At 46.8% G+C, this 27,608-nt stretch overlaps 1 protein-coding gene and 1 pseudogene across 3 annotated transcripts in view; both read left to right on the top strand.

Moving 5' to 3' along the window:
• The window catches only part of LOC105488312 (multiple EGF like domains 11), a 388,835-nt gene that overhangs the window by 27,231 nt on the left and 333,996 nt on the right, over window positions 1-27,608 (top strand). The gene's annotated exons all lie outside the window — the stretch shown is intronic.
• On the top strand, window positions 9,286-15,055 carry LOC139364449 (large ribosomal subunit protein eL8 pseudogene; annotated as a pseudogene).

The following is a 27,608-nucleotide window of genomic DNA, read 5'->3' on the forward strand; positions in this document are numbered from 1 at the left end:
ACTTGAGGTCAGGAGTTTGAGACCAGACTGGCCAACATGGTGAAACCTTGTCTCTACGAAAAATACAAAAATTAGCCAGGCGTGGTGGTACATGCCTGTAATCCCAGCTACTTGGGAGGCTGAAGCAGGAGAATCACTTGAACTGGGGAGGTGGAGGTTGCAGTGAGCTGAGATCATGCCACTGTACTCCAGCCTGGGTGACAGAGTGAGACTCTGTCTCAAAAAAAAAAAAAAAAAGTAAAATAAGGGTTACTCGAACACAAGCACTGAGATACCACTGACAGTCGATCTGATAGCTAAGATGGCCACTAAGTGACTAATGGGCAGGGGGCGTCTACGGCGTGGATACACTAGATGAAGGCACGATTCATGTCCCGGTCTGGAGGGAGTAAGAGGGCATGACATTTCATCACACTACTCAGAATTGCATGCAAGTTAAAACTCATGAGCTGTGTATTTCTTGAATTTGCCATTTAACATTTTTGGACTGTGGTTGGTAACTGAAACTGCAGAAAGCAAAACCGTGGATCAGGGGCCGCTGTATGTATGTGTGTTCATGTGAGTGTGAGTGTGGGTGTGGACATGACAGGGGTGGGAGTGAATGTGTGCATATGAACATGTTTGCATGTGCCTGTGTATGTACGTAAGCTGGTACGTGCTGTGTGCATGCTTCAGTGTGTGATCTTATGCGAGTGTGTACTTGTAAACATATGCCTTCATGTGAGTATATATGTGTTCATGCAAGTGTGTGCATGATAGTGTGCATGTGTGTGTGAGTGCATGGGGGTGTGTGCATATGTCTAGGATTGTGTATGCATGTACGCTGTTTATATGTGCATGTGTGTGCTCAAGTGTGCAGGACCATATGTGAGCATGTGCTTGTAAACATAATGCCAGTGTGTGAGTGTGTCCACCAGATGAGACCAGATGGGTTAAGCCCACTAGGTTCCTGCCTCCAAAGGGCATCATTAGGAAGCATTCAAATTTTCCAGACCTAATTAAGGAGCCTGGTAAGGTACAGGATGGTACCACCCACTGAGCGCTGGTCTCCCCACTCCTCACTGGGGCTCATGAAAGCCATACTACCTAGGGAGAACAGCATCCTCAGCCATTGCCTTTCTGGGCAGAGAGCTGGTTTTTATTGCCACTCTTAGGCAAAATGGAGTGTGGGCGGTGGGCAAGCATGCTGAAGAGGCCTTTTTATCGGGCAGGGCTGCTGCCTCTTCCCCATGATGGGAAATGGCTCTTGCAGGTTTGAGCCTTGGCTCTGCTCCCTAATGGGCACTTGGTAGAGGTGCTGGGCTGTGACCAAGTGTGAATCCATGCCAGGCCACTCACCTTGGCTGGGAGAGCAGATGGCAGGGCCGGGCCCTTCTGGTTGGCTGGTCTGCCCAGCCTGGGCCTTGCTGCACACTGCCTCCTTGTCTTAGGGTCTCGAGAATGGCCAGACCACACGTGCCACATTCTTTCCTGATTCTTTCCTGTGCCTGTATTCTCCAGCAAGACCCTTCCCCCCAGGAGGAGAGGGGCTGGCGTGCTTGGACTAAGGGGAGAGAAGGTGGGGGAAAGAACAGTGCAACTCAAGGAGAAATGAGGGCTTGGGGGTGCTGATTGAGATGAACAGGCATTTTGTAAGCCTTGCCCATCACTAAACCAATTAATGAGATTCACTCCCCCATATAGGGAAATATTACAGTTAATCTTTGGATAGCACTTATGCTATGACAGGTACTTTATATACATATATATATGAGCTATACATATATAAAATGTATATATAAAAATATATTTATATAATATAAAAAATATATCCTTTATATAATACTTTATGTATAAATATCTAATATATAATAAATAATAATATATAATATACATATATTTTTGAGACAGAGTCTCACTCCGTTGCCCAGGCTGGAGTGCAGTGGTGCCATCTTGGCTCACTGCAAACTCCGCCTCCCAGGTTCAAGTGATTCTCTTGCCTCAGCCTCCCAAGTAATTGGGATTACAGGCATGCACCACCATGCCCAGCTAGTTTTTTTGTTTCTTTGTTTTTTAGTAGAGTTGGGGTTTCGCCATGTTGGCCAGGGTGGTCTCGAACTCCTGGCCTCAAGTGATCCACCTGCCTCGGCCTCCCAAAGTGCTGGGATTACAGGCCTGAGCCACTGTGCTCGGCCAGATACTTTATATGCATTAATTCCTTTTATCCACACACACATCAGCCCTATGAGGTAGATAATGTTATTATCCTTTCAGTTTACAGATGAGAAAACCAAGGCTCAGAGAGGTGAAGTAACTTGTCCAAGGTCACAGAGCTAGTAATAGGCAGAGCTGGGATTGATGCTAAGTGGTCTGGTTCTGGAGACTGCAGTTAACCACTACATTATATTATGTCTTGAAGTAGCAAAGTGTCCTGTTGTTGATTAAATTTCCCCCATCATGACTGATCGAAAAAAGAGGCCAGTCACCTGTACTGTCCTTCCTGGGCTAAGCAGGGGGCTGACATCTTGAGGGAGGCTGTAGCAGTGGAAGAATACCCAACGCTCAGCTACCCCAAGTAGGGGGATATACAGGAGGAGTTCAGGCCACTGGGGCTCAGTCCTTCATGAACCCACACCCTCCACACATAGTGAGTGCCTAAATGACTAAAACAAGAAAAAGATTTTTTTTTTTTTTTTTTTTTTTTTTTTTTGAGACGGAGTCTCGCTGTGTCTCCCAGGCTGGAGTGCAGTGGCGTGATCTCGGCTCACTGCAAGCTCCGCCTCCCGGGTTCACGCCATTCTCCCGCCTCAGCCTCCCAAGTAGCTGAGACTACAGGCGCCCGCCACCACGCCCGGCTAGTTTTTTTGTATTTTTAGTAGAGACGGGGTTTCACCATGATAGCCAGGATAGTCTCGATCTCCTGACCTCGTGATCCACCCGCCTCGGCCTCCCAAAGTGCTGGGATTACAGGCTTGAGCCACCGCGCCCGGCAAGAAAAAGATTTATAGCAGCTTTGTTGAAATATAATCCACATACCATAAATTCACCATTTTATTTTTTATTTTATTTCAGTTTTATTTTATGTTTTTGAGACTGAGTCTTGCTTTGTTGCCCAGGCTGGAGTGCAATGGTGCCATCTCAGCTCACTGCAGCTTCTGCCTCCCAGGGTTCAAGTGATTCTCCTGCCTCAGCCTCCCGAGTAGCTGGGATTACAGGCATGTGCCGCCACGCCTGGCTAATTTTTGTATTTTTAGTAGAGATGGGATTTTACCATGTTGGCCAAGCTGATGTCGAACTCCTGACCTCAAGTGATCCACCCACCTCTCAATTCACCATTTTAAAATGTACAATTCAATGGGTTTTGGTGCATGCACAGAGTTGTGTAACCATCACCACAGTCAATTTTGTGGTATAATCACCACAATTACCCCAAAAAAGTAAAACGATATCCATTATCAGTCACTCCCCATTTCCCCTCCCCCAACCTCTGGCAAGCACTTACCTACTTTTGTCTCTATGGACTTGCCTGTTTTGGACATTTCATATAAATGGAATCATGCAGTATATGGTCTTTTGTGACTGATTTCTTTCACTTAGCATGTTTTCAAGGTTCGTCCATCTTGTAGCATGAACTAATTGTACTTCATTCCTTTTTATTGCCAAATAGTATTTCACTTTATGGATATAGCACGTTTTATTTATCCATTCATCAGTTGTTAGATATTTGGTTTGCTTCTGTTTCCTGGCTATTATGAATAATGCTGCTATGAAATTCACGTACAAGTTTTTGCATGGACACATATTTTCATTTATGTTGGGTACATGCCTAGGAGTGGAATTGCTGGGTTATATGGTAACTCTATGTTTAACATTTGAGAAACTGCACGACTGTTTTTCAAAGTGGCTACACCATTTTACATTCCCACCAGCAGTCTATGAGGGTTTTAATTTCTTCATATCCTCATCAGCATTTATTATCTGAGTTTTTGATTGTAGCCATCCTAGGGGGTTTGAAGAAGTTATCTCAAAGTGGTTTTTATATGCATTTCTCTGAGGATTAGTGGTGTTGAGCATCTTTTCATGTGCTTATTGGTCACTTATATACCTTCTTTGGAGAAGTGTCTATTCAGATCCTTTGCTCATTTTAAACTTGGGTTCTAAGAAGATGAATGAATGAGCCAGCCTACTACATACCAGGCACTGGGGAAACCAAGATGAATGAGACCTAGTCCTTGCCCTTGGGAAGCTTATAGCTCCTTAATTGTGCAGGAGACGAACACAAGACAAACACAATTGTATAGGAGGTAAACACAAGGAGTCAGAGAGATACAGTAAATGCTTGAACAGCAATAGGTGCAAGAGGCTGTGGGTGGCTGCTGGTGAGTGCATCTGACCAGGTGTCAAGGAAGGAAGGCTTCCTGGAGGAGAGGCCATTTGAGCTGAGACTTCAAGGGAGATGGGGGAGAGTAGGTTTGAGGAAAGGCCTTTTGAGTGGAAGAATTTGCTCTGGAGAAGGCCCAAGGCATAGTTGGAGAGCAGCTGGGAAATCAGGAGCAGGATGAATGGCGAGGCAGGGCATCTGGAGGTTGGTACTGGGTCCAAGGAGAAACAGCCAGGAGATATACCTGTGTGCTGAGGATCACGGAGTTGGAATGCTCAACGTGGGTTTAAATTTGCCATCAAAACCCTGCTTATCCTCAAGGCCTCCTAACAGAATTGCTGAAGCTGCTGCTGTGGTACCGGGTGGGTCCTTTTATGTTTTAGTAATTATCCTGTCACCCACCAGAAATAATTTCATCTTGGGAAGAAGACAGGTTTGGTGGTATTGAAAAACTGCTGCCACGTAAGTGCAAGCGGCCTAATTGGGATTCATAAATCCACTTTTTAACAAGCACAATTAGGAATACTTATTGCCGGCCAGCTTGAGGAAATCAGGAAAGTGCTGTTAGCAGGGGCAGCTTTTATGTGGCTTTATTTAATGGGATTGAAGACTTGGTTTGATCCTGGCATCTCAATTAGTCACAAAGGGAGCACGTCTCAACTTAAAAGGGGAATTTTACCCCAAAGTTTAATTCTCAGGGGGTTGTTAGGCAAAATTATAGTACAAAGAGAGATCTTGTTAGAGTGTTCTTTAGGGGAAAATGTTAAATCCCACAAAGTTTGGAAAAAGATAAGGGAGTCCCCCACAAATCAGACAAAATATGGACAGAATTTGGAGAGACATATGCTCAAAGAAAGGTCTGTCCCCACTCCCTCCCCACTTCTCTCTGCCTTCTAAGTGCTCAGCTGTGCCAGGGCTGTGGGGAGGGTGGTGTGGTCTGAGTCCTTAGGAGCTGGTGGTCTGGCTGGAAAGGGTGAATGAGGCCCCCTGACTGTTGTGAAATTATGTGAGGTCTGTAGATACCAAGGGCAACGGAGGGTAGAAGCAGCTGTCCTTGGAAGGAGGGACCCTTGCAGGCTAGAATAATCTGGAAAGCTTTCAAGGGAGAAGAAGCAGGACTGAGCTGGGGCTGGAAGGATGGACAAGATTCAGGAGTGTGGGAGGGAGGCAGACGTGCTGGAACGGCTGCGAGCCCATGACCCAGGCAGCCCCCTTCTAAGGAGAGTTGCAGAGAGGAAGACAGAAGTACTGAATGCAGTTGGGAGGCCTGGGGGATGGTCCCTGCAGGCTGTTACCCCACCGTGGGACTCAGGCCAGCACCTTCCCCTCTGTGAATCTCAATGTCCTCTGGAGTGTTTTCTGAGAGCCACTCCAGCCTTGACTCTGTGGGATATGGAACAGAATCTGGCTCTCTAGAGTTGGAGGAGCTGTGGGAGGGACAGAGAGGCTGAGGTTGAGGAGGGATGGTGGTGGTATTGCGTCAGGCAGGCAAAGGAGCTCCAGGGAATTCCATGTTTATGGTGGAAACGTGACACAATATGAACGTGTTGTGTCCTTTGGGGAGGTAGAGTGAGGAACATCTGAAGATCCTCATGTCTTTGGGCCCAGGGCACTCATGGGTGCAGACAATACAGGAAGACTCCACAGAGAAGGAAGGGCTTCCAGTTGCTCCTTGATAATGGATAAATGAGAGCTTGATGGTCTTTGTGCTTTGTGTGAAGGAAGGAGCCCTGCCTTGGAGTCAGGAGGCTTGGGTCTTGGGATCCCCCTTCTGCCCATGTTGGTTGTGTGTCCTTGGATGAGTTATACAGTCTTGCTGAACTAAGGCTCTTTTGTCTGCAAAATGGAGATTTAATGATTGTTACTTCACAGTCTTCTAAGAATTAAATGAAGGAAAATAAAGTGCCTGGCCCACAGCAGGTGACTAATTGTGCTGATTCCCTTCCCTCCTTCCTGTTCCTCATCCACCTCCCCAAAGTGTTCGTCTTGCCACTTGGAAAACTGGGGTTCTTACACTTGCCCTGCTTCTAGCCAGGGTCTTGTTGGGGCTTAAAACATGTGGAAAAACTGCTTTGTAAGTATTTTTGCACTCATAAAGGAGTGACTCTTGCTTGCAAGACCTTTTGGAATGGTGCTAGAGCAATGATGGAGGAGAGAAGGGAAAGAAGGGAGGGATGGTAAATGGGGTCTTAGAGCAGGGGGTAGTTATTAGCTGCACCCTATTAACTCTGAGGGCTGGATGGCCTTGCAGAGCCTGTTTGGGGATCCAGAGTGCATGATCTGAGCTTCAGGGGCAGCCCAGCCTTTATGTTGGCCTAGATGCAGAGACGTGGAAGGCCCGTATGCTGGCGGAACCTGGGTTCCCAGGAGAACCTTGTTTGACTTTGAAGGGTGGAATAAAATACAAGGCAGGTGAGTGAACAAAGAGGAGGCGTTGCATTGGTTGGGTAAATTCAGAAGCTAAGATTTACTTAACACCATCCATGTTATAGCCATTGCTTCAGGTGCTGTTGCTTATATTATCTCATATGTAATATGTGCACCATGTGTCATTATTCCTGTGTGAGAATTTATACGCAAGGAAGCTGAGGTTCAGAGAAGGGGAGTAGTTTGCCCAAAGGTACAGAGTTAGTATGTGATCAGGCCACAATACTAACCTAGGTCTGTCTGACTCCAGAGCTTGCCGGGAGCCAACTTTGAAAGGTAACATTTTAAAATTTACTTTTATAAAACATGTTGAATCCTCCCTAAACTTAAAATTTTTTTAAAAATTTGAAATAATTTTAGACTCACATAGAAGTTGCAAAAATAGTAGAAAGTTCTTGGGTACCCTTCACCCAGCTTTCACCCTGATGATGACCAAAACCAAGAAATTGACATTAATACCACTTACTAAACTGCAGCCCTTACTTACATTTCACTTTACATGCACTCACTTTTTGGGGGAAGTGTATATTCCTATGAATTTTGTGATATGCATTAATTTACACAACCACTACCACAATCAGAATTGCTGATTTAAAACTCTTAGCAACTCCTGTGGCTGGGCATGGTAGCACATGCGTATAATCCCAGCAGTTTGGGAGGCCGAAGCAGGAGGATCACTTGAGCCCAGAAGTTTGAGACCAGTGTGGGAAACACAGTGAGACCCTGTCTCTATAAAAAGTAAAAAATTAGCCAGGTGTGATGGCACACACCTGTAGTCCTAGCTACTCAGGAGGCTGAGGTGAAAGGATCACATGAGCCTGGGAGGTCAAGGCTGCAGTGAGCCGAGATTATGCCACTGCACTCCAGCCTGGGTGACAGAGTGAGACCCTGTCTCAAAACAAAGCGAAAAAAAAAACAAAAACAACAAAACCTCCTTGTGCTACTCCTTTCTGGTCATACCCTTCCTTTCCTCCTACCCTGGCAACCACAGATCTGTTCTCCATCACTCTAATTTTGTCATTTTGAGAATGTCATATAAATGGGATCATACAGTAATCTTTTGAGATTGGTTTTTTCTCACTCAGTGTGATTCCTTAGATTGTTGTGCCATCAATTCATTAATTTTTATTGCTAAGTAGTATTCCATGGTGTATTCATTTTCTAGGGCTACCATAAGAAACTACCACGTGGTGGGAGGTGGGCGGGGGGGGGGGTCTTAAAACAACAGAAATTTGTTTTCCCACAGTTCTAGAGGTTAGAAGTGTGAAATCAAGGTATTGAAAGTTCTAGGGAAAAATCCCTCCTTGCTTCTCCCCAGGCCTTGGTGCTGCTTGGAGATGCACTGCTCCAGTCTCTGCCTCTGTTGGCACATGGTCGTCACGTGGCCTTCTCATAAGGACACCAGTCATTGGATTTAGGGCCTACCCTAATCCAGTATGACCTTATTTTAACTAATGATATCTGCAGAGACCCTATTTCCAAGTGAAGTCACATTCTGAGGTTCCGGGTGAATATGAATTTTAGGGGAATACTATTCAACTTGATACACATGGTATGGATGTACCACAGCTTGTTTAACGATTCACCCATTGGAGGACATCTGGGCTATTACAAATAAAGCTGCTATAAACTTTCTCATATAGGTTTTTATGTGAACATGAGATTATCTCTGGGATAAATGCTCAAGAGTGCAATTGCTGGGTTGTATGGTAGATGCATTTTTGTTTTTGTTTTTGTTTATTTTTCGAACACCAGTGCCACTTGCCAAGCACATTTAATTTTTTAAGAAACTGCCAAAATGTTTTCCAGAGTGGCTATACCATTTCAAATTCCCATCAGCAATGTACGAGTGATCCAGTTTCTCCACAACCTTGCCAGGACCGGGTGTGGTGGCGTTTGTACTTCAGCTATGCTGATAAGAGATTCTGCATGAGATCTCATTGAGGTTTTAATTTGCATTTCCCTAATGGCTGATGATGTTCAGCATTTTTTTCATGTGCATATTTGCCATCTGTATGTCCTCTTTGGTGAAGTGTCAGTTCAAGTGTTTTACTCATTTTTAAAGTAGACGTTTTGACTTCTTACTGCAGAGTTTAGAGAGTTCTTTATGCAGCTGGAGGTAAGTCCTTTGTTGGATATGTGATGTGCAGATATTTTCTCCTACTCTGTATAGTGTCTTTTCATTCTCTTAACAATGTCTTTTCCAGAGCACTTAATTTTCATGAGCTCTAATTTATTGATTCTTTCTTTTATGGATTGTACTTTTGGTGTCATGTCTAAGAACTCTTTGCCCTAGGAGATATTCTTCTATGTTTTCTTCTAGAAGGTTTTACATGTTACATTTAAGACCGTCCATTTTGAATTTAAATATATAAACATTACATCTCTCTCTATAGACATGTCTATGTGTCTATCTCTATGTGTAGATAAGGTTTAGGTTAAGGTTCTTTTTTTTTTTTTTTTTTTTGTCTGTGGATAGCCAGTTGTTCTGATATCATTTATTGGAAAGGCTATTTTTCTCTTCCACCATTTTTAAGCTTCAGTGTGGTGGGGTAAACAGGCACTTCAGACTGATTTTACTGCTAAGGAAGCTGAAACCCAAGGAAGCTGGGGGACTGGTTTGAAGTCACACTGTAAGCCATCAACAGATGGGGGCTAACATCCGGGTTTTCATGGTCCAAGTGCATTCTATTTTAAAGGTGAGAAAACTGAGGCTACTTAGTGCCAAAACAGGCCCTGGCTTCCCACTAGGGGCCACCTTTTTTGTTTTGTTTTGTTTTAATCAGTTCCCAGGGGGCCACCTTTTGTGAAGCAAGTGGACAGGCAAGCAAACAATTAAAAACGAAAGTTCCACATTTTGGCAGTAAAACCTTCATCCCTGCTCCAGTGCCTCCATCTCCACGTGAAACTCCTTGGAGCAGGGAGGGTTTGATTGGCTGGGTGCCACAGGGATCAAGCCTGGATCAGAGGAGTGGGTCCTAAATGGGAAAATCAGGTTCGGGGGCAGATTGCAGGGGTCTCTTCCTTGGCTTTTAGAGCTTGATGACTTGCTGGGGAGCCCTGGCAGAAGGCCCTGTGAGCCCTGCCCTGGCATGTGGGTGTGTTGGCAGCATTTGGGCATCATTGCTGTGGTCCTGGGAACAGGCTTTTAGCTTAATGGAACCGAGTGTCTTAAAATGGCAACTCATCAGTTAGCTTTCATTTTGTTCCTTTCTTTAATGTATCTCCCTCTAGGGATGAACCACATTGATGTAAATGCTGGGTGATTTTTCCCCCATTTTTAAATTTTGGGGACATAGAGGTGATTGTCGACTGTAACAACCTAGCCGAAACCAATAAAAGTATCTCTTTCCTTCATTGAAAGAAAGAGGCTTCCAATAAATCTTGTAAAATGGCAGTGCTTGTGCCCTTTTCTGAGAAGGATGCTGGGGAGATGTGCCAAGAGCTGCCGAGAGATCACCCAGCAAGTTATTGGCTTCAGGGCACCGAATTTCCCACAAAATAACAGAGAAGCTGGGGTGAATAGGGACAGGGACCTGACCCTTCTCCATTACTCATCTGAGGCCCAAGCCTCTCTCTGGGGAGGGATGCTTGGGGCCTCAGCTTTCTGGATGGTTCCTGGGAAAATGTGGAGTCAGGAGGCCCGAGTTCTCAAAGTAGCTCTGCCAGGGACTGGCTGTGTGGACGGAGGCAAAACTCTTCCCTTCTGTGGGTCCCCTTGGGTCTGACATGAGGGATTAGATGAAACAAGGGGTCTCATGTCACCCCAAATTCTGTGGTACCCACAACATCAGGGCTTGTCTCCATCTTGGCCATGAAAATTCCCTTTCCTGTGCATGAATCTCCTGGCCAGGTACTTCTGACCTGGAAGATGTGAACACATATTTGCATGTTGGCCGCCTCTACAAAGAAAGTCCCACAGTTTTGTGGGGGATACAGAGGGTCTTTTCAACATCAAATAACAAGTTCTGTACCTGGGAGGAGTGAGGAGTCAGTTCACATCACAAGCCTCAGCTGCATAGCTGTCCTTCTGTGAAGCAGGTGTTGGTTAAACACCACATCCAAAGAGGCCCATCCCCACACTCATCTTCCTGCTAAGCCTAGCCTGTGTGAGAGGGAGCTGGAGGCTGCCCCTGTGCAGATGGACCCTCTCTCTTAGCCACTTTCCCTCTCTGGGCCCCAGGCTCCTTATCTGTGAAAGGAGAGAGCTGGACCAGCTGGTCTCTGAGGCACCATCTGTGGATAGCTCATGATCGTCTGTCTTGTTCTAGATATGCCCCCTGACTTAGGTCGGGTTCCCTGAGAAATAGACTCCGAGGTGGAGATTTCATGCAGCAAGATTTGTAGGGAGTGCCCTTGGTATCAACACCTGGAGGAAGTGAAGGAAGCAAAGGGAGCAGAAAGAGAAGTTGCGCTGCAATGCGGTTGCAACCAAGGCCTCAGCCAGTCCCATGGGGTGCTCTGCAGATGGTCCTGCAGAATTGCTCTGCCTTGAGGCAAGAGGGCCAGGCCTTTGAAAGCATCTCCCCTTTAGCCAACTAACCAGGCATTGGAGGTGGCTGCCCTCAGGTTTGGGGTGTATCCTTAAGCCAAGTGGCTCTGTGGCTGAGGATAATTCTAGAGAGTGACTTGGGAATGAGTGCCTCAGTCCTGAAGGGGGATCTGGGCAGCATACTGTAGCCTTCAACACATCCCTCCTCCTCCTTTCCCTCTAAATACCCCAGCCTGAGTTACATCCCTTTCTGTGTTAGAAAATCTAGCCCAGATTTCTGTACTTCTGACTGTCAGCTGCTTCCAGGTTGGACCAGGGTCTGAGCAGCATTAGGACTTGCCTCTCTGCTGCCTCCCTTCTTTGGTTTGCCTGGGACCTGTGCTGTGCCAGAGAAGGTGGAGGTTGGGGTGAGTTGCTCAGCAGGGCCCTGGAAGGCAGGAAACGTCTTGTGTTCCGCAAACATGGCTGAGTACCAGCTGTGTGCAGGGTACTGGGCACAGTGCTACTGTGAGAGGCTCAGGACCCAGATTAGGAAGATATCTGGCTGAGGGGAGTTTGTATGTGACCTGACTCTTCTGCAGTTCTGTGTCTCAATATCTCCTTCTTGGGGCAATGATAGGGCATCCTTAAGAACCACAGCCACTTCCCTGGGATGTGGATCCTCCTACATGATGGCTGCAGTTCCCCAAGCTTGGACAGTGCATAATTTTAAGAAGGATCTGGCTCTCTCCTCCTGCCGCCCAAGATGCCGAAAGGAAAGAAGGCCAAGGGAAAGAAGGTGGCTCCGGCCCCTGCTGTCGTGAAAAAGCAGGAGGCCAAGAAAGTGGTGAATCCCCTGTTTGAGAAAAGGCCTAAGAATTTTGGCACTGGACAGGACATCCAGCCCAAAAGAGACCTCACCCGCTTTATGAAATGGTCTCGCTCTATCAGGCTGCAGCGGCAGAGAGCCATCCTCTATAAGCGGCTGAAAGTGCCTCCTGCCATTAACCAGTTCACCCAGGCCCTGGACCGCCCAACAGCTACTCAGCTGCTTAAGCTGGCCCACAAGTACAGACCAGAGACAAAGCAAGAGAAGAAGCAGAGGCCATTGGCCCGGGCCGAGAAGAAAGCTGCTGGCAAAGGGGACGTCCCCACTAAGAGACCACTTGTCCTTCGAGCAGGAGTTAACACCGTCACCACCTTGGTGGAGAACAAGAAAGCTCCGCTGGTGGTGATTGCACACGACGTGGATCCCATCGAGCTGGTTGTCTTCTTGCCTGCCCTGTGTCGTAAAATGGGGGTCCCTTACTGCATTATCAAGGGGAAGGCAAGACTGGGCCGTCTAGTCCACAGGAAGACCTGCACCACTGCCACCTTCACACAGGTGAACTCGGAAGAAAAAGGCGCTTTGGCTAAGCTGGTGGAAGCTATCAGGACCAATGACAATGACAGATGCGATGAGATCTGCCGTCACTGGGGCGGCAATGTCCTGGGTCCCAAGTCTATGGCTCGTATCGCCAAGCTCGAAAAGGCAAAGGCTAAAGAACTTGCCACTAAACTGGGTTAAATGTACACTGTTGAGTTTTCTGTACATAAAAATAATTAAAATACAGATTTTCCTTCCAAAAAGAAAAAAAAAAAAAGAGGGATCTGGAATCCTTCCCCCAAAGACTCCACCAGGCCAACAGCTGCCATTGAGCTATCACCTTTGCCTCAGCATCAATGGGAAGTTCAATTTACAGCCTGTGGCTTTGGAGAGACTTTGTGACAGAAGCCATCAATCTCTGCATTTCAAATTTATTTTATTTTATTTTATTTTTCCAGCCTGAGCGCCTGTTCTGCTATGAACTCTGTCTAATCACCTTGCAGGCAGTTGAAGGAGAGTGGGTGTCCCCTTGATCTATGGGGTTTATGTGCATAATTTCCTTTAATTCATCTCAGACGGGTTGGAGAGCCTCAGTTGAGAATGATTTTCAAAGTCTCTCACTGAAGTTCAAAGATGCATTTCTCCAGCCGAACCAGTAAATTACAGGAGCAATTTGCCATGAATTTCCAATGTGGAGCCATTCCTAGGTCATCTCAGGGTGCAGGCTGCTCTCCCTCATTCCCTCCTGCCAGTGGAGGTGGAGGCTGTGGCCTGGTGTCTGGAGAGCATCTCCTCCCAACGTTCACTGAACTGTTTATCCCAACCCACTGGTCTTCCTGGCCCCCGACTCTGCTGACCCTCCTGTTCCCTGTTTCAATCTTGTCTCAGACCTGTGCTGATGCCTCATTTTTGGGGGTGGGGAGCTCCAGGTCAATTGTACACTCTGGTACAGATAAAACCTTGATCCTGAGTGTATGTCTTCACACTTTATTTGTCTGTATGATAAATGCAATTTCCGCATCAAGACTGTCAGTCATTTTCTGATGTGATCTATGCAGCTCTGCTTGAATTGAATCAGCTCCTGTGTTATTGTGACAGTTTATTTGGTAAGAAAATGAAATAAGATGTGTAAATTAAAGTGGAGGTGTGCTCTGTGCAATGTGGAGGTTCCCAGGGCTCAGGTGGTCCCTCTGGGGGCATTTCCATTCTCAGTTCTTTCTCCTCCTCTTTTTCCCACTGCTTGCATTGGGCTCACAGCTCTACTGCCCTCTAAGCTCGGGTCTAAGAGATCAATGTGAAGATACAAAGCGATGGCTGAGGGAAGGTAAAGATGCTAGGATACTGTCAAGAGCCCAGCAGATAAAAAGTGAAAATGCACTGAGACTAGAACTCAGATTAAGCTTTGTGGTCTTAATGCAGAGGGCTGCAGAGAGCACGTATGAGTGTGTAGGAGGAGGCGTTAGAGCTCCAGAGAGGTTCGTGGTAAAGAGAACATCAGGACTCCTTCCCTGTGCATTCCATGTGCTTCTGCCTCCCTCCTGCTCCTCAGCCCTCGCCATGCAGGACCATTGCTGACCTAGGGTAGTAATCTTTTTCTTTTTCTTTCTCTGCATCCCTCCCCTCCCCTGTTCTCCCCTCCTCTCCTCTTACCCCCGTCTTCTTTCCACACACACTCATTTCTCTCCAGCTCTGAGCTGGGCCTTGGGTGCACTGTTATTGCAGGAGGAAGGGGCAGCCTGTGCCCTGTGTGTGGCACGGGTGCCCACAGCGTCCTGAGTTCCTTTGAGGAGAGGTCGATCTTGGGGTGAGATGGCAAATAAACACACACAAGATAATGCAGTGAGAAGGAGGGTGTGTGGGAGCTTCCAGGAGAGAGGAGGTGTCTCTGCCCGAACAGTCCTTGGCAGCAGTGGATCCTACCTGGCTGGCTTTACCTATAAGTAATCCCAATTAATCAAACCACCACTTCTCTCCTCCCGGAGGCCTGCCCGTTTTTCTTCTGCTGTGTCATTCCAGCTGCTGTTGTACAGGCCTCCGCCGGGAAAGCAAGGGCTTGCCCCTTGCTCAAGACCTCCCAGGTCACATTGCGAGAGTCATTTCCCCTGTAGCATGAGGACCAGAACTGGGAGGGGTCAGGCTGGGAGCAAGAAACCACCTACAGCAAGGGCAGGGATGAAGTTTGTCCTCAGAAGTGGCCTGGTCTGGCCAGGCACAGTGACTCATGCCTGTAATCCCAGCACTTTGGGAGGCCGAGGCGTGAATCACCTGAGGTCAGGAGTTTGAGATCAGCCTGGCCAACATGGCAAAACGCTGTCTCTACTAAAAGTACAAAAATTAGCCGGGCGTGGTGGTGCATGCCTGTAATCCCAGTTACTCAGGAAGCTGAGGCAGGAGAATCGCTTGAACCCGGAGGCAGAGGTTGCAGTGAGGCGAGATTGCGCCACTGCACTCCAGCCTGGGCAACAAGAGTGAGACTCTGTCTCAAAAAAAAAAAAAAGGCGGCCAGTTCATTCTCAGTCTGCTTTGCTCCCTAGGCATATCTAACTAACTGCTTCTGAGGTCTCAGGAGAAGGGTCGGTGGCCATTTCCTCACCAGGCGGTGGGTTTCTCTGGCTGGGGAGCCATCTTGGGGCCTCGGAAAGTTCCCTGGGATAGTCACTGGCAGTGTTGCCCTGCGTGGAGGCACTGGTCAGCTTAGCTCCTGGCAGTGGGAGACACTTGCTGAGCTGAATCCTCTGAAATGGCACTGTCTAATGTGGTAGCTACTGGCCACATGTGGTTATTTAAATTCAAATTAATTAAAAATAAATAATTCAAGGCTGGGTGTGGTGGCTTGCACCTGTAATCTCAGTGCTTTAGGAGGCTGAGGCGGGAGGATTGTTTGAAGCCAGGAGTTCAAGGCCAACCTGGGCAACATGGTGAGACCCCCTTCTCTATTAAAAAAAAAAAAAATCCGTTTCTGGATGCAAAAGGAGATATATCATGCAAACACTAATTAGCACAAAGGAGGAGTGCCTAACTCACTATCAGACAAAAAGTTCTGTTAGGCTGAGTTAGAGACTGTCAACTCCACGAGGGCAGGAATTTTGTCTGTGGTGTTCACTGCTGTGTCCTTACCATCTGGAGGAATCCCTGGCACATAGTAGGTGCTCAGTGTTTGGACACTTGAGGAGTGCTAGCCTTGATGCTGCCAGCGTCTTTCTGTGTGAACTTGGACACATTGCTTCCCCTCTCTGGGTCTCTTCATCCATAAATCGAAGGGTTGGCCTCATCTCTGGCATCCCTTTCAGCTTTAATGAGCTATGATCTTAAGTATCTAGTTGGCTGATTTCATTTATTTTATTCACAAGGAGGGGTCAGAGAGAGCAGGAGAGGATGAGGTGGCAGATTTGATTTTTGATTTCAGGTCTCAGTTAGCTGTGGCTCACCAGCACTTCCCCATTGCAGGGATTTGCAGGCCTCATCTCCTGCAGCCTCTCCTTTCTGCCTGTCCTTTGTCTACGATTTCCCGATATCACCAAACAGCTCCTTGGCCCTCCCTTGCAGATCTACAGGACTGGAAGCCCGGGCGGCGCATGAGGGGCTCCCTCCATTCACACAGCTTGGCCCTCCCTGCTCCACTGTCCAGACCCAGCAGCAATTTCTCACTTTGGATACCTTCTGCGTTCCATGGTTTAAGGTAAACTGCTGGAGCCTTCAACTTGAGTCCCAACTGCTTGTGCTCTTGTATGGCTGTGGGGAGTCCTTGGCAGGAAGTCCCTGGCAGTGGGGACTCTGTGCAGGCTGCCACCTCAGGACATCTGCCAGCAAGCCTCCGGGGATGGGCCCTGACATGGGGATGCCGCGTGTGCGGACGGAGGCCAAGCAAAGAGTTGGCAGTGGGGGTGGAAGGAAGCGCATTCTTGTGTTACTGGGGGACTCTGTGCCAAGAGGAGGAAAATAAATGTAATTACCTTCACTACTGGGATCCTGGCAGAGTGAGGGGCCAGCCCAGCCTGGCTCTAGGGCTCTTCAGGCTGAGGGTTTGGTCATGCTAGGAGGAGAAGCCTGCTTTATCTTTTCTCTCTTTTTTTTTTTTGTTTTTTTTTTTTTTTGAGACGGAGTCTTGCTCTGTCGCCCAGGCTGGAGTGCAGTGGCAGGATCTCAGCTCACTGCAAGCTCCGCCTCCCAGGTTCACGCCATTCTCCTGCCTCAGCCTCTGGAGTAGCTGGGACTACAGGCGCTCCTCACCTCGCCCGGCCAGTTTTTTTGTATTTTTTAGTAGAGACGGGGTTTCACCGTGTTAACCAGGATGGTCTCGATCTCCTGACCTCGTGATCCGCCCGTCTCGGCCTCCCAAAGTGCTGGGATTACAGGCTTGAGCCACCGCGCCCGGCCTATCTTGTCTCTTTCTTAGAGGCTTAGGACAGGGCCAGGGAGGGCACCCTAGCTCCCCTTTTGCAGCCAGTCCACCTACGATCCACCCAGCTTGTGCTGATGGGGATGGGAAATACAGTCCAGAGGGTGGAGAGATGATAGGTGGGTGCCGAGTCCCACCTATGTGTGCCAGGCCTGGGGTTCAGCTGTGGTGTGTAAGTGACTGTGTGTGACAGGGGTCCTCCATCGCTTTGGGTTGCTGTGATTGCCACTTGCTCCCCGACACCGGTTCCTTTGTTGCCCTTCCTTGCCCTGCCCCCCTGGAGCGGCTCGCTCTTGTGTGGGCTCACTTGCTTTCTGTCTTTGGGTTGGGTTTGGCCAATGGGAGACCCTGCAGGAGACTGGTGGGCGGGAGGAGAGGGAGGTTGAGGTGTCTCCCCCTGCCTGGGCCCTGGCAGTGGCTGTGTCCTCACAGTCCCCCTGGCTCTCAGCTCCGGTTCTCGCCGGGCTCCTGCGAGCCTTCTGCTTCTCTCTTCTCTTTGCCCTTCAGGACTCGGCGTGGTGATGTCTTCCCACCACTGCAAAGTCCTGAGTGTTTTCACATCACTCGTGGATTCCCACAGTCCCGCCCTGCCTCGATAAACAGGCCATTTCAGTAAACTCTGCTCAGCTAAATGCTTTTGAGAGAAATTCTGGTGGTCTCTTTGAGTCTTGAGATTTTTTATTTTGTTTCATTAGGTCTGTGCTGTGGTCTGTCTGAGTGATTTGGGTCCTTAGGGTAATGAGTCAGTGTATTTTTCTGTGACTTCTCTGACAGGGTAGTTATGTAGAGAAGGGAAGATGAAATGAGCCTTAGCCTAGCATTTTGAAAACACCCAGGGGAGGGTGAGGGCTACCACTTTCAAGAGACTTCCTCGTGTACCATGTGGGTCAGGAGAGTGTCTTACTCAGTGCCATAGTCAAAATATTTGACAATTAGCACATCATAGCTCTGACCAATCAGAATGAGGCACTGAGCCGTGTGCCTGGGCTGGCTTCCCACTTCTGCCTGGGGGCGTCCCTCCTGGGGAGGGAATGCTGACTGGCTGGGAGACCCTCGGCTTCCTTGAGTGCAGCTCACATTGGATGATTTTCTTTCTTACAGTCAATGGCAGAGGCTTGTCTTACAGGAAAAAAATGCAAAGAAAACAAGTTAATATGTATGTGATACCTCCAGGGGAATGGAGATGGCAGTGGGAGAGGAGGTGCCTGGAGGTTTCTGGTGAAGTGCACCTTGGAGTGGCCGTTGGGAGGGACAAAGTCCCTCTCTTCTTACCTCTGGAGTATAGGCAGCTGGTCGCCTAGGAGGGCGGCTAGTTCAGAGCAGGCTAGAAGTAGGAATGTGTGGCAGGGTTGACACTGTACTCTGAATTCATCCTTGACTGCTGGTTTTTTCTTGCCATCTGTGACTTGCTTCTTCCCCTTGTCCTGGGGACTCGAGTCCAGCTCTTCCTGGAACCAGTGGCCCTGGAGATATTCATTGCTGGGAATTACCTAGAAAGCAGAGATGTTGCCATGCTTGTGTTTCATTCTAACGTGCTTGCTGCTCCTGAGAGGAGGACATACTGCGGGAAGAATTCCAGGCAGGAATCTAGCCTTGGGAGGGTAGCCTCTCTTCCTGGGCCTCAGTTTCCCCAGATGATCTTGAAAGTCCCTCTCCCTTTTAAAATCCTGTCTCTGTGGAATGCAGTCAGTTTTCCTTTGCGTGCAGGGGATCATTCCACCCATGCTTCCTTACCCAGAATCCTCCACACAACTGAGCTTTCACATTGCATGATACTTGGCCTGGGGTGGTTGGGAGGTGGGTGGTGGTAGAGCATCGAGATGATTCCCGCTCCTGCTCCCCTTCGCGATCAAACTTTGTTCCTCTGGTTCTAGAATCCTGATAAGTGGGTCTAAGAAGCTGTCATTCCCAGGCAAGGCTGGGACTAGAGTGAGACAGGCAGGGCACTTAGGGTCAATACTTAAGGAAGCACTCACTCTCAGATGCTGACCCTGCCACTGGACACCCTGAGAGTGAGCGATTCTTTACATTTGTTTGAATTAAGTTCCTATTTCATAACCAGGATATTGACATAAATGTAGTCAAAATATAGAACATTTCCAGGCCTGGTACAGTAGCTCACACCTGCAACCCCACCACTTTGGGAGGCTGAGGATGAAGGATTGCTTGAACTCAGAAGTTTGAGACCAGCCTGGGCAACACAGAGAGACCTCATCTCTACTAAAAATTAAAAGTAAAAAATTAGCCAGGTGTGGTGGTACACATCTGTAATCCTAGCTACTTGGAAGGCTGAGGTGGGAGGATCACTTGAGCCCAGGAGATGGAGGCTGCAATTATATTCGCGCCACTGCATTCCAGCCTGAGTGACAGCAATGAAAAAAAAAAAAAAGCATTTCTGTCACCACAAGGATCTCTCCTGTTGTTCTTTTATAGCTTCACTCACTTCCCTCCAACCCTTACCCCTTCCTAAACCCCAGGCAACCACTAATCTGATTTCCATTTCTATTATATTCTCATTTCAAGAATGTTATATAAATGGAGTCCTATAGTATATAACCTTTATGAATGGCATTTTTCACTTAGCGTAATTCTCTGGAGATTTATCCAGGTTGTTGAATTTGTATAGTATTTTATGGTATGATTGTATCATAGTTTGTTTAACTATTCACTCTTTGAAGGGCATCCAAGTTATTTCTAGTTTTTGGCTGTTACAAATAAAGCTACTATCAACAACATTCTTGTATAGGTTTTTGTGTGAACACACGTCTTCGTTTCTCTGGGATGAATGCTGAGGAGTATAATTGCTCATATGGTGCTTGCATATTTAGTTTTTAAAGACACTGCCAAACTATTTTCCAGACTAGCTGTAGCCTTTTACATTCCGAGCAGCAATACGTGAGTGATATAGTTTCTTTATGTCCTTGTCAGCATTTAGTCATTGTTTTGTTTTGTTTTTTAGCCACTCTAGCTGGGACATGTTTTTATTTATTTTTTATGTTTTACTTTTTTGAGATGGAGTTTTGCTCTTGTCACCCAGGCTGGAGTGCAATGGCATGATCTTGGTTCACTGCAACCTCCACCTCCCAGGTTCAAGTGATTCTCCTGCCTCAGACTCCAAAGTAGATGGGATTACAGGTGCCCACCACCACACCTGGCTAAATTTTGTATTTTTAGTAGAGATGGGGTTTCACCATGTTGACCAGGCTGGTCTCGAACTCGTGACCTCAGGTGATCCGCCCACCTCAGCCTCCCAAAGTGCTGGGATTATAGGCATGAGTTCACCACTTCTGGCTGGGACATGTTTTTAAATTCACTTTGCCCATCTCATCCTCTCCTGTCCCTCAACTCTGATTTTGTTTTTCAATTTCTCTTTTAATTGGTGTATTTACACCATTTACATTTGATGTAATTATTGATACATTTTTCATTTGTCATTTTATTTTTGTTTTCTGTTTTGTTCTTTCTGTTTTTCTTTTCCCTCTTTTTCCTATCTTCTCGGGGATTATTTAATATTTTAAAATTCCATCTTGATTCATCTATAGTGTTTTTGAGTATATCTTTGCATAGCCTTTTAAATGGTTGCTCTAGGTATTTCATTATATACACAAAACTTATCACAGTTTTCTGGTGTTGTCCTTTTACCAATTTGAATGAAGTATAGAAACTTTATCTCTCTTTATGTCCCTTTAGACTTCCCCATGTATAATATAATTGTCTTAAATATTTCCTCTATGTAGATTTAATACAGCTTAACTTCAATAGTATACAAAAACTTTGTTCCTATGTAGTTCCAGTCTCTCCTTCTTCTTCTTTTTCTTTTTTTGAGACAGAGTCTCACTCGGTTGCCCAGGCTGGAGGGCAATGCTGTGATCTCAGCTCACTGCAACCTTTACCTCCTAGGTTTAAGCAATTCTCCTGCCTCAGCCTCCCCAGTAGCTGGGACTACAGGCGTGTGCTACCACACCTGGCTAATTTTTGTATTTTTTAGTAGAGACGGGGTTTCACCATGTTGCCCAGGCTGGTCTTGAACTCCTGATCTCAGATGATCCACCCGCCTTGGCTTCCCAAAGTGCTGGGACTACAGGCGTGAGCCACCATTCCTGGCCTCTCCTTCTTCTTTATGCCATTAATTGTCATACGAATTACATCATACATTGTGTGCCCATCAACAGGTATTTGTAATTATTGCTTTTGGCATTGTCTTTTAGATCATATAGGTTAAAAAAAAAAAGTTACAACAAAAATAGGTTTATACAGTCTTTTATAATTACCTAGGTAGTTACATTTTGTGATGTTCTTTATTTTTTACGTGAATTCAAGTTACTTGTTTAGTGTTCTTTTATTTCAGCCTGACAGACTTCCTTTAGTAGTTCTTGTAGGGGAGGTTTGCTAGTAATGAGTTCTCTCAGTTTTTGTTTATCCAGAATGTCTTAGTTTATTCATTTTTGTATAATAGTTTTGCTGGTTATAGAATTCTAGGTTGACTATCTTCTACTTTCAGCATTTTGAAGACATACATCTTACCGCCTTCTGGCTTCCATGGTTTTGATGAGAAAACAGCTGATAATCTCATTGAGTTTCGTTGTACACGATGAATTGCTTCTCTTTTGCTGCTTTCAAGAGTCTCTGTTGGTCTTTGTCTTTTAACAGTTTAATTGTGATGTGTCTAGGTGAGGATCTCTTTGCAATTATCCTACTTGGAATTTGTTGAGCTTCTTGGATGTGTAAATTAATGTTTTGCATTAAATTTGGGAAGTTTTCAGCTATTATTTCTCTCTATATTTTTTTCTGCCTTTCTTCTACTCTCCTTTTGGGACTCCCATTATGTGTGTATTGACATGCTTCATGGTGTATTATGGCTTTCTGAGGCTCTGTCATTTTTCTTCATTCTTTTCCATTCTGACTAGATAATTTCACTTGAGCTATCTTCAGGTTTACGGATTCTTTATTCTGGCTGCTCAAAGCTGCTGCTGAGCTCCTCTAGTGAGTTTTTAAAGTTTTAAATTTTTAAGTCTCATTCTGTTGCCCAGGCTGGAGTGCAGTGGCGTGATCTCAGCTCATTGCAACCTCCACTTCCTGGGTTCAAGTTCCAGCCTCAGTCTCCTGAGTAGCTGGGACTACAGGCGTGCACCACCATGCCTGGCTAATTTTTTTATTTTTTGGTACTTTTAGTAGAGATGGGGTTTCACTATGTTGCCCAGGCTTGTCTCAAACTCCTGACCTCGTGATCCACCCAACTTGGCCTCCCAAAGTGCTGGGATTACAGGTGTGAGCCACCATGCCTGGCCTCTAGTGAGTTTTTTATTCTGGTTATTGTACTTATTGAACTCCAGAATATCTGTTTAGTTCTTTTTAAAAAATAATTTCTGGCTGCTTTTAATTTTTTTTCTTCATCTTTAATTTTCAGAAGTGTAATAGTCATGCATCTTAGAATGGATTTCCTTGAGTTTATCTTGTTTGGGGTTTGCTTCTGAATCTGTAGGTGAGTGTCTCTTGCCAAATTGATGGAGTTTTCTCCCATTATTTCTTTAAGTACTCTTTTAGCCCTGCTTTCTTTTTCTTCTGCTTTTTCCTCTTGCTCCTCTCCTTCTGATGACACAGATGTTATATATTTTGTTATAGTCCCATAAGACCCTGAAGCTGCATGTTTTTCAAGTCTATTTTCTCTCTGTTATTCAGAATGGGTAATTTCTGTTGTTTTGTTCTCCAGTTCACTGCTGCTTTTCTCTGCCCCTCTATTCAGCTACTGAGTCCATCCACTGAGCTTTTTATTTCAGTTATATTTCTCCATTTTGTCCTTTATGCCTTCTATTTCTTTGCTGACGTTTTTTGTTTTGTTCGTTTGTTTCAAGCATGTTCATAAATGCTCGAAGAAACATTTTCGTAATGGTTGCTTTGAAATCTTTGTCAGATAATTTTTAACATCTCTGACATTTTGGAGTTGATATTTATTGATTGTTCTTTTTCACCCAATTTGATATTCTCCTGGCTTTTGGTATGGTGAGTGATTTTGTATTGAAACCTGGACATTTTCATGTTATAATATGAGACTCTGTATCTTAATTAAACCTCTGGGTCAACTGACTATGTCTGACAACTCTGGCAGGGGAAGGAGGTGGGGCTGCCTTGTTACTGGCAGGTAGGTATAGAAATCTAGATTCCCCACTTGTCCTCTGTTGACACCAAAGAGTGAGGGTCCCTACTTGTGCCAACTGAGCACGGGTAGGAGTTCCACTTCACCACCTGGTCTCCACTGACACTGCAGGGGGCAGTTTGTTACTAGCTGGAGAAAGTGAAAGTTTCAGCTCCTTTCTTGGTCTTCTCTGATACCACCAGTGAGTGTGTTGAGGTGCCTTGTACAATCTTGAGAAGACAGAAGTCTGGGCTTCCCTCTTGGCCTTTGCTTGTGGGCCCACAGTTGGTGTTTGGTTGGAGCTGAGTAGCTGTTATCCCCACTACCCCACAGACAGGATCTTGTTCTGTCTCCCAGGCTGAATGGCAGTGGTGCAATTATAGCTCATTGTAACCTCAAGTTCCTGAGCTTGTGTGATCCTCCCATCTCAACCTTCCAAGTATCTTGGACTACAGGCATGTGCTACCATGCCCGGCTAAGTTTTTAAATTTTTTACAGAGACAGGATCTTGCTATATTGCCTAGGCTGATCTCAAACTTCTAGCCTCAAGTGATGCTCCTGCAAAGAGCTGGAACTCCAGGCATGAGCCACTGTGTCTGACTGAGTGGTTATTAAATAAATGTTTCTTGTCTTGCTAAGCTACCCCTTTCCTAGTCCTCTGGCAACAGAGAGCAGGATTTTGTTGGTGCTTTTCGTGTATGCTCCTATGGACATTTCTGGGTTCCTAGTGTCTTCAGCTCCAAATCAGGGACATATGAAGCAAAAAAAAAAAAAAAAAAAAAAAAAAAAATCAACCCAAGGAACACACCACCATGTTGTCCCTTGGACCTTAAGGTTCCTAGTTGCTTTGCCTTCTTCCCTCTACCTTTCACAGTCTTCTTATGTTTGTTTTACATGTAATGTCTAGGGGTTTTAGTTGTGCTTAGCAAAAGGAATAGGGAAAAATACGCTTACTTTATCTCCTGGAAGTAGAAATCCTTCCTTAATTTTTGAGTCTCATTGTCTCTCGCTAGACTAGTGGTCTTCCCAAGTAGGGAAATGCAGAAAAGGACAAGAATGAATGTTGATGGAGGCACCTGGGTGCTGTATGCTTCTGCATGTGCAAGTTTATTGAGTTCTCGTGACTTGGTGAGGATGGTTTATTATTCCCTCTTTACAGATATGAAACCTGAGGCTCAGAGAGAGTAGGTTCAGGCAGGCAGGCGGGGCTGGACTGGCCTTGAACCCAGGCTTCCTGATTTCAGCACACGTGCCTTTTCTACCACAGGTCACTCAGCAGCTAAAATCTAGGTGTGCTACTGGTATCAGGAGGCCTGGAAACATTGTTTATAACTGCTTCTTCTTTTTTTCTTTTTCTTCTTCTTTTTTTTTTTTTTGACACAGAGTCTTGGTCTGTCATCCAGGCCGGAGTGCAATGGCACAGTCTCGGCCCTCTGCAACCTCTGTCCCACCCTGGGCTCAAGTGATCCTCCCACCTCAGCCTTCTGAGTAGCTGGGGTTACAGGTGTGTGCCCCCACATGTGGCTAATTTTTGTGCTTTTTGTAGAGACAGGTTTTCACCATGTTGCCCAGTTTGGTTTCAAACTCCTGGGCTCAAGCGATCAGCCTGCCTCAAGCCTCCCAAAGTGCTGGAATTACAGGTGTGAGCCACAGCATCTGACTATTATCTTTTTTGTAGAACCTTTTTTTTCCCACCCCCCTTTAATAGAGATGAGATCTTACTGTGTTGCCCAGGCTAGTCTCGAACTCCTGGGGTCAAGTGATCCTCCCACCTTGGCCTCTCAAAGTGCTGGGATTACAGGCATGAACCACCACACTTGGCCCACAGAAACATTTTAAAATAAATTATATCAAGATGTTCACTCCTATGTCAACATACATCTCCAAAAATCCCCACATTTTCATACATAATCACAAGAATATTATTGCAACTGAAAAAATATCTTCTAATATCTAACCCATATTAAATTTTTCTCTATTGTCCCCCAAATGTCTCTTATAGCCATTCATTATTGCATTGGTTGTTTGGTCTCTTTGTCTTATTTAACCTGGGTTGGTTTCTGACCTTTGAAGAGTTTTATTTTGGCTAATTTTGGTGGAGAGGGTAGAAAGGAGCAGAGGTGCTTAGGGGGTCAAAACTGGGACTCTCTGACTCAGTTTCTCTCTGGGGCCCTCTGGTCAGAGTTCTCCTTGGGATCCTATCTTTCTTGTAAGCAGGTAAGCTGTGGTGCAGGAGAGGGTCTGAGAGGTCACCCTCACATACTCAGAGTTTAGATTTAGGACAACTTAGGCCTTGTATACCAACTCCTGCTCTGGGACCCCAGAGTCTGACAAGACGACCTCAGTTGCCAGTTCCAAATGAAAGAACAAGAATTGACTCGTGCTGTTTCTTGAGAAGCCAGAAGGGTGGGTGCAATTCAAAGTGACTTTTCCCTTCCGCTGCAAAGGATTTATCATGCCTGTGAATACCACACGGTGGCCTGCATGTGAAGCGGGCTCTCGGAATCAGTGGCCCGATGCTCTCCGATCTCCATGAAGGTCTCAGCTCCTACCCCACTTTTTGGGTGGCTGAGTGCTTAGGCTCAGGCAGCTGGCATGGCAGAAGGTGCTTTGGGATTGCTGGGATGGGCACAGGGGCAGGGGGCTGAGGTATGTGAGTTCTGGGGCTGACATTTGTGAGTCCAGGTTCTGGAAGCTCCTCACCTTGGACGGTGAACTGAGGATGAGGTAGCTGTTCTGTGCAGGACTTTCTGTAGCCAAGAGAGGGGGTAGGCTGGGGGTGGAAGAATAGCACCCGTCTTACAGCCAGATGCCTCTAGCCAGTTCCTTCAGGCCCCAGAGGGTGGAAAGACCAGGTCAGCACAGCTGAAAGAAGTGGTGTCTTTTCCTGATGTGGTTCATATCTGCTTTCTATATGCTGCCTCGGTGCCAAATGGGTCAGACCATTGCTCTCTGAGAGGCTACTTACCTGCCTGTGGGGGCCAGAGCTTCTGGAGAGGGGAGCAGAGTCCTGCCTGGCAGTCCTGAAATAAACCGACCAGTCCTGAAGGAAATCCAGCCCAGAAAGGGAAGGACTTCCTCGACATTCTGTGTTGGTTGGACGGTTGGGGATCAGGGTGCTGTTGCTCAGAGACACTGAGGGAAAGAGGGGTGAGCAGGATGTTGGGGGGGCCAGAGGCAGGTGTGCTGGGGCCAGGGCTGCCCCTAGGGGTGGCGGAGACTGAAGAGCAGACTGCCAGGCCAGCTGCAGCGTGTTCCTTCCCTCCGGAGGGACTGGAGTGCCGCCCACTCCTCATTCCACCTGAGTGGCTGTTACCAAGGAGAACGGAGCCCAACCTTAGCATGGACGGCTGTCATGCCCGCTCACCATGGGTGTGATTGCTCTCTACTGCCATTACATATTTAATTGTGAAAACACAGGTGTCCAAATGGGCTGCCAAGCAGGCACTGGGCATTGATTACTCTAATGGCTGGTGGCTGCGCATGTGGTGTATGTACACATTTGGGGTTGTGTAGGCACATGTTTGTCTACATATATGGTGGGTGCGCACAGGTAAGGTATTGGTGCATGCATGTATGATGAGTATGTGTGTGTATCACTTGTGTGTGTGTGTGCATGCATGTGTGTACACTGGGAGTCTCAGCACTTACCATGGCTTCAGCCCCCATCTGCCATTCCTCTTTCCTAGAATTCTGCTCTCCTGGGACATTGGAGAAAGCCACGCCACCCCATGGAGATCAAGAGCTAGGTCTGGAGGCAGGTTTTTTTGTTTTGGTTTCTTTTGTTTTTTTTTGAGACGGAGTCTTGCTCTGTCATCAGACTGGAGTGCAGTGGTGCAATCTCGGCTCACTGCAACCTGCGCCTCCTGGGTTCAAGTGATTCTTCTGCCTCAGTCTCCCGAGGGAGACTCTCCTGTAGGCGTGGGACTACAGGCACACGCCAACATGCCTGGTAAATTTTTTTTTTTTTTTAAATTTTTAGTGAGACAGGGTTTCACCATATTGGCCAGGCTGGTCTCAAACTCCTGATTTTGTGATCCGCCTGCCTCGGCCTCCCAAAGTGCTGATATTACAGGCATGAGCCACCGCACCCGGCCTGGAGGCAGGTTTTTAACTGCAGGCCACATGTCAGGCTGTCGGCAGGGAGAGGTGGCATCATTGCGGAGCGGCAGTGGTTCCTTTGTTACACTTTCCTTTCTAGCTGTGGTTTCACAGCTCCTCCATCACCCCTTCATCCTGTGAGCATCACCCCTGTCCAGCGCTACTTGGCCTCAGCACCCTGGGTGCCGTGTGCCTCATCCTTCCCTTTTATTTCCCTGGCGTCTCCTACCCTGTGTCAATCCCTCCCTACCCCCACAACCTTCTGAGAGCAACTGTGGGTGGGGGCTTCCTCTGCAGCCTCGGAACAGCCTCTTCAGCACCACATTCAGCAGAAGGAGGAAGGAGCAGGGA

This window comes from Macaca nemestrina, chromosome 7 (assembly GCF_043159975.1).
Source record: "Macaca nemestrina isolate mMacNem1 chromosome 7, mMacNem.hap1, whole genome shotgun sequence".
NCBI lineage: Eukaryota > Metazoa > Chordata > Mammalia > Primates > Cercopithecidae > Macaca > Macaca nemestrina.